Genomic DNA, 7,416 nt, shown 5'->3' with positions numbered 1-7,416 from the left:
TCTGCCCTGCCCTGTTCTGCTCTGCCCTGCCGTGTTCTGCCCTGCCGTGTTCTGCCCTGCCCTGCCGTGTTCTGCCCTGCCGTGTTCTGCCCTGCCCTGCCCTGTTCTGCTCTGCCCTGCCGTGTTCTGCCCTGCCGTGTTCTGCCCCTGCCCTGCCGTGTTCTGCTCTGCCCTGCCGTGTTCTGCTCTGCCCTGCCGTGTTCTGCTCTGCCCTGCCGTGTTCTGCTCTGCCCTGCCGTGTTCTGCTCTCCCCTGCCGTGTTCTGCTCTGCCCTGCCGTGTTCTGTTCTGCTCTGCCCTGCCGTGTTCTGCTCTGCCCTGCCGTGTTCTGCTCTGCCGTGTTCTGTTCTGCCCTGCCGTGTTCTGCTCTCCCTGCCGTGTTCTGCTCTCCCCTGCCGTGTTCTGCTCTCCCCTGCCGTGTTCTGCTCTCCCCTGCCGTGTTCTGCTCTGCCCTGCCGTGTTCTGTTCTGCTCTGCCCTGCCGTGTTCTGCTCTGCCCTGCCGTGTTCTGCTCTGCCCTGCCGTGTTCTGCCCTGCCGTGTTCTGTTCTGTTCTGCCCTGCCGTGTTCTGCTCTGCCCTGCCGTGCTCTGCTCTGCCGTGTTCTGCTCTGCTCTGCCGTGTTCTGCTCTGCTCTGCCGTGTCCTGCTCTGCCCTGCCGTGTCCTGCTCTGCTCTGCCGTGTCCTGCTCTGCTCTGCCGTGTCCTGCTCTGCTCTGCCCTGCTCTGCTCTGCCCTGCCGTGTTCTGCCCTGCCGTGTCCTGCTCTGCTCTGCCGTGTCCTGCTCTGCCCTGCCGTGTCCTGCTCTGCCCTGCCGTGTCCTGCTCTGCCCTGCCGTGTCCTGCCCTGCCCTGTTCTGTCCTGCCCTGCCCTGCCCTGCCGTGTTCTGCCCTGCCCTGCCGTGTTCTGCCCTGCCCTGCCGTGTCCTGCCCTGCCGTGTTCTGCTCTGCTCTGCCGTGTTCTGCCCTGCCCTGCCGTGTTCTGCCCTGCCCTGCCGTCCTGCCCTGCCCTGCCGTCCTGCCCTGCCCTGCCGTGTCCTGCCCTGCCCTGCCGTGTTCTGCCCTGCCCTGCCGTGTTCTGCCCTGCCCTGCCGTGTTCTGCTCTGCTCTGCCGTGTTCTGCCCTGCCCTGCCGTGTTCTGCCCTGCCCTGCCGTGTTCTGCTCTGCCCTGCCGTGTTCTGCCTCTGCCCTGCCGTGTTCTGCCCTGCCCTGCCGTGTTCTGCTCTGCTCTGCCGTGTTCTGCCTCTGCCCTGCCGTGTTCTGCTCTGCTCTGCCGTGTTCTGCTCTGCCCTGCCGTGTTCTGCTCTGCTCTGCCGTGTTCTGCTCTGCCCTGCCGTGTTCTGCTCTGCTCTGCCGTGTTCTGCTCTGCTCTGCCGTGTTCTGCTCTGCTCTGCCGTGTTCTGCTCTGCTCTGCCGTGTTCTGCTCTGCTCTGCCGTGTTCTGCTCTGCTCTGCCGTGTTCTGCTCTGCCCTGCCGTGTTCTGCTCTGCTCTGCCGTGTTCTGCTCTGCCCTGCCGTGTTCTGCTCTGCCCTGCCGTGTTCTGCTCTGCCCTGCCGTGTACTGCTCTGCTCTGCCGTGTTCTGCTCTGCCCTGCCGTGTCCTGCCCTGCCGTGTTCTGCTCTGCTCTGCCGTGTTCTGCCCTGCCCTGCCGTGTTCTGCCCTGCCCTGCCGTGTTCTACTCTGTTCTATTCTACTCTGCCCTGCCGTGTTCTACTCTGTTCTATTCTACTCTGCCCTGCCGTGTTCTACTCTGTTCTATTCTACTCTGCCCTGATCGGTTCAGCCCTGCCCCCCCCCCCAATCAGGAAAGCATGCAGGGTGTCCAGACCATGGATGACTCTACCTTTTCATGTGACCTATTCTCTGCCTCCAGAAAAGCCTGTACCCAGTGTGGCTGCGGTGTGGAAGACCACGGTCACCGCTCAGACCTGGAGGACGATCACAAGATGGGTCGTCTCCTCGCCAACTCCAAATACGTCCACCTGACAGCCAAGGTGGTCTTTTGATTTGATGCTTTTGAACATTTTCAAAAACCAACAATTCAGGTGGATTCACTGCATTTCACATCTTCAAGGATGTTCTGCATCCCTGGTAAAAGACGTCAATGGGACTTCATCAAATAAATATTTTATTGGATAGAATAGAGCAGGTATGGGTAATTCCAGTCCTCGGTGGTGTGTTGTCTGATTGGTATCTCCCATCCCTAGCAAACACACCTGATTTAAAAAACTATTTGTATGTTTAACTAAAAGAAACACGATTATTGATTATTGGAGTTCGGGTGTGTTAACTGGGGATAAAAAGTGACCGCAGTCAGCCCCCCCCCCCCTTGAGGAGTTAACCCAAGCCTGGATTAGAGAGACATGAAGGATAGAGGAGAAATAGGGTCGGCGTGGGAATTCTGGAGCCATCAGTTTAGACCTCTGACCACCCAAGGCCATAAATCCATTTCCACTGTGTAACAGGTGAAGGGCATCCGAGTGTACAAACGTAACCGTATGGTCATCACCAACCCTGTGGTGTCCAGGAAGGACCCCACCTTCAACACCATCACCTACGACTGGGCACCGCCAGGACTCACACAGAAACTGGTGAGGGGGAGGGAGGAGGGAGGAGGGAGGAAGGGGAGGGAGGAGGGAGGAAGGGGAGGGATGGGGAGGAAGGAGGGAGGAAGGGAGGGAGGAAGGAGGAAGGGAGGGGAGGAAGGAGGAAGGGAGGGGAGGAAGGAAGGAAGGGGAGGGAGGAAGGAGGGAAGGGAGGGAGGAAGGAGGAAGGGGAGGAGGGAGGAAGGGGAGGAGGGAGGAAGGGGAGGAGGGAGGAAGGGAGACCACTTTCCCTGTTGGATTAAGTTAGTAAAAGTGCGTAGTTTTACTGCATTGAATTTAAATTCCATGGTGGAGGACAGACGCCTGTCTCATTCTGGCACTCGGGAAGGAAAGAGGGAAGGAAAGAGGGAAGGAAAGCCACAGCAGCTGAAATTAAATAATAGTTCCACGTCCCCCTGAGAGGGGAGGGAGGGGGGCGGTTCACCCTGACGCAGTGGGCACACTTCCTGCATGTCAGCCGACGGAAGAATCACAAGGTTGATTTCCAGACCTTATGTCTTTCTGTCCTGCTAACGCGCTCCTCTCTGCTCTGACACGAGGCCTCAAGGGTCCCTGTGGACAAAAGGCCTGGTTGGACCTGGTCCAGCTCCTACATTTTTAAAGAGCTCCATTAAAGATTTGCTCTCTTCCAGATTAGGACCTGACTTTAACAGCACAGTGAGCCTCAGCCAGAGGCAGCATTGAGGTGTGATGTTGTAGAGGTCAATACGGTTCCAGGCATTTCCCTCCTTTAGTCAGTCAGAACTGATGGTCTGTCCACAGCCACCATCACCACAGAGACATATTTTTAGAGTTCGGCTCTTTTCTTCTTATTCTAGATATTTAGTTACGTAGCATGTTTGTTTTTTCTGCTTATGCTATGTACCTGAATAAGAAGAGAACATACTACGTACCTGAATATCTAGCATGTTTGTTTTCTTCTTATTCAGGTACGTAGCATATTTGTTTCCATTCTATACATTCGGGTACGTAGCATGTTTTTTATATTCCCCATTTAATGTTAATGGGGAGCTCAGTGGTGGATAAAGTACCCTGTTATATACACCATAAACTCAAGTATTTGATCAGTTAAGTTGGCTGATGTTGATCAACATTTCTCTGGCTAGCTAACGGAGAATGCAATCTAGCTAGCAAGATGCCTAACAATTCTCACCTCAAACTTTCCAAATGCCAGTTGTTTTTCGGGTTACAGCTCATGAAGTATGGTTCATCACCTTCTCACCCCTGGCCTCCGTGGTCAGGCATCTCACCTACCTCTCCGTTATCGTTCAGGGGACGCGTTGCTGTAATTGACAAGCTGTCTTTCCAGAGCGAGCCCTGATGCTGTAACTAGCACATCGGTTGTCTCTTCTCTCTTCAGTCGTGTGCTGCATTCGTTGTTATGTAAATCTATTTGGCTGAGCCTTGGATACAGCCAGTAGTGATCCAAACGCATCACTCATTCGCTACAGCCAGTAGTGATCCAAAGCCCCCCCCCCTTCTCATGGGATTTGGCACGAATGACCAAGATCACCTTTTTTTTAATGGCGGAGAATGTCACCAAAAGGTGACTAGTTCGAAACTTCCCTGACAGATACCCTTACAAAACTACTTAAGTAAAAAAATACTTTGAAGTACTACGTAAGTACTTTATACCACTGGGGGAGCTAACATGGCTGCTATAGAATGTTGTAAAAACCTTAATGTTCCAACTGTAGAATGGGCTCCGCATCACCTAGTCTGACCTACACAACAGAACTACATCGGATTGAGTTTCATTTCATCTGTAATATGATCTTAGTCTTTGCTATGCTTTTTTTTCTGACACGGTACAGCTGATGTATATTTCTGTTAGTGGTACAGTGAATATTAGTGGTCTCTCTATAAGAATACCTCAGTTGTATGAGGCAGGATCCAGCCTGCTAAAGCCTGTGTGTGTGTGTGTGTGTGTGTGTGTGGCCTCTCTCTCCTGCCTGTCTCCCTCATGCTCTTCAAGCCAGGGCTGGCCTTCCAGGAATCCTTCATCAGGACACACTAATGACAGGCATGAGTGGTGAGCTTTACTCCAGGATTGTAGAGTGTGAGGCAGACAGAGTGGTGAGCAGAGCTTACCCCTTAAAGAGCGCTGTAGCCCACCTATCCATCCTAGATGTGCAAAGAGAAAACAAAGAGAACCTCAGTCACATTGGGTTTGCTGACAGACGTTTACTATTTACAGAGGCTGTTAGGAATGTGTTTGACATCTGTTATTAGGGGAGAGATGAAGGATGATTGGCTGTTTTGAGAGACTAGCTAGATACGTTTTTGTTAGAGATGGAGAGAAGAGGAATAGAGTGGTGTGCCAGGACACAGAGTGCTGACAGAAGAGAAGCAGGGTTGTCCTAGGTCACAGCTGTGGTTTGGCAGGCCCAATAGTCGTGGTGGTTGGCTTGATTAGGAGGTAGGGATGGAAGGCTCTGCTATGAGGCAACATTGTGTTGACAGCAGCCTGAAGGCTGAAGGGGAGAGTGATGGTCCCCCAGCTCTCTCACAGCACTGTGAGGGTTAGCTGATTGGCCAGCACTGGAACCGCTCTGGAATGTGTGTGTGCGTGCTTCCCCCCCAATAAATAAAAATGTCTGCCAAGAGGTTTTATTTGTCTTAACGCTAGTTAAACTGCTCTTAAAGTGGTGGTGTTAAACATCACCCATAAAGGCTGCTCTGTTAATAACAACGAGGCAGTGTTGCAGCGTGGGTAATGCGGTCTGCTGTGTGTGGGTGTGTATGGGGCAGCACAGGAGGTGGGCCTCGGAGAACTACGAGTATGAATGGTTCTCTCTGTGCTCTGTTCCCTAACAGGGACCCTGTCGATTAGGGGCACTTGGTCTAACCACAGGGGGTAAGGGGGGGGTAAAATCGGCAGAGCAAAATTCAGTTGGAGGTACAGTAACTGATTTTAAAGGTTAGGAACCACTGAACTAGAGGTTGTGTTTCTCCACTACCGGGATTGGGGGAACACGGCACTTGTCTCCCATAAGGCCCTGGTCTAAAGTCGTTCACCACGTAGGGAATAGGTTGCTGTTTAGGTGCCGCCGTAGGGTGCAGCACAGTTAGTTTTTTTAAAAGGCTTTTCTCATGTTAAAGGAACCAATCTCAGGTCCCAAAGCCACTTTTAGCTGCTGCTGACTACAGTCCTTATTTTTAACGAACAGAACCAATCAAAGATGAAACTGTACCGTTTAGCTGAAGCAAAATACAGTATTTTACCCAGCTCCTAACAGTAACACACAGCGACACACAGCGACACACAGCAACACACTTGTCTGGACATGTTCGATTTTGTGCTATTGTTGCCAGTGCAACTCAAAATGAGGAAGGTGATTCCACTAATGTTTGACTCAGTGTACATCTTGTAAAACGACGGGAGGGGGGATTTCATGATTTTGTTTTATTATTTAAACGTGGAACAGGAATTGCGTCATTCAAGTCAGGTGTGTGTCCCAAAAGTGATGAATTAATGGAGCTCCTCAGAGCGAGTTGATATGAGCGAGGGGGTGGTTTAAGATTTACGGCCTCTCTCTCTTCTTACTCCCTCTCTCTGTCCCCACCTATGTCTCTCGCTCTCTCCTTTCCAGGCCATGCTGTATATGGAGTTGCTCCCAGAAGACAAGCGTCCTGTAGCAGGGACTGAGGGAGCGATGTACACGGCGCAGGCAGCTGATGAGACAGCTACCTGTCTACGACCAGGACCCCTCCCAGTGCCACGGGCCACTACCAGAGGATCAGGTTAGATTTTGATTTGATTCACTATTTGTCCAAATAAATAAATCCTCTATTTTTTGGATTTGTCCACATGTTTGATAGTGTGCTCCATCTCTTCAACCTGTTCTTAGTTTCAAACCTCACACACCTGTAACAGACGTGATTTCATATGAAGAACCTTTGAAAGACACCATTGTTTCTTTTAACATACATTTGACATGAATTGTTATTTAATGAATAAATATTAAGCTTCACGAGCAGTAATAAACATTACATTCATTAGATCATAGTATAGATAGAATACACACATCTCATAGACAGAACATTTATTTCCCATCGTTGGCCTTGTTTCTTCCACCAGCTCCAGGCCATGTCTGTCTTCATGAAGCGCTACAAAGAGGAGGCTCTAGGAGTAGGGGAGGTGGCGCTGCCTGGGGAGGGAGGCGCTAACCCTCCGCCCGTCGCCAAAGGAGAAAGCAGAAGGACGGAACTGGGAATGGGCAGGCCACCAATGTCCAGCCAGACCCTGTTGATACTCCTACCACCAATGGGACTGACTGCTGTAAAAGTGAATATGTAAGTCATTGTAATACTATTATTATTTATACCTCTATTTAACCAGGCAAGTCAGTTAAGAACAAATTCTTATTTTCAGTACACCTGTATATATGAACGGCCTATGAACAGTGGGTTAACTGCCTGTTCAGGGGCATAACGACAGATTTGTACCTTGTCAGCTCAGGGATTCGAACTTGCAACCTTTCGGTTACTAGTCCAATGCTCTAACCACTAGGCTACCCTGCCGCCCCCAAATATGCAAGTCATGGTTACTACAATATTTACAGGAAGGTTTGCATTAGCTTGCCTGACGTGTCAGATGGGCGGGTTTTGCAGTGTTTGGGAGTAACTATTCGATTGGTTCCATTAAGCCAGGCATGCTCAATCAAGCACAGATTAAGTATTTGAAATGATTTCTAATAGTACTTGAACCCAGGTCTGTTTTGACCCCGTCTCTCACCTATCCTCAGGCTTCACCTGCTCTGAAGAGGTGGCCTCCTACTCTACTCTAAACCCTTTCAAGCTTCAGGCTACTTTA

General features: G+C 51.1%; 1 pseudogene; it reads left to right on the top strand.

The window, feature by feature from the left end:
• Window positions 1-1,805: 1,805 nt before the first annotated feature.
• Window positions 1,806-6,896, top strand: LOC135529508 (LIM and cysteine-rich domains protein 1-like; annotated as a pseudogene).
• Window positions 6,897-7,416: the final 520 nt, after the last annotated feature.

The sequence above is a fragment of the Oncorhynchus masou genome, unplaced genomic scaffold, assembly GCF_036934945.1.
Source record: "Oncorhynchus masou masou isolate Uvic2021 unplaced genomic scaffold, UVic_Omas_1.1 unplaced_scaffold_11721, whole genome shotgun sequence".
Lineage (NCBI taxonomy): Eukaryota > Metazoa > Chordata > Actinopteri > Salmoniformes > Salmonidae > Oncorhynchus > Oncorhynchus masou.
The sequence above is the reverse complement of the archived record's forward strand: the minus strand, read 5'-3'. Positions and strand labels throughout refer to the sequence as shown.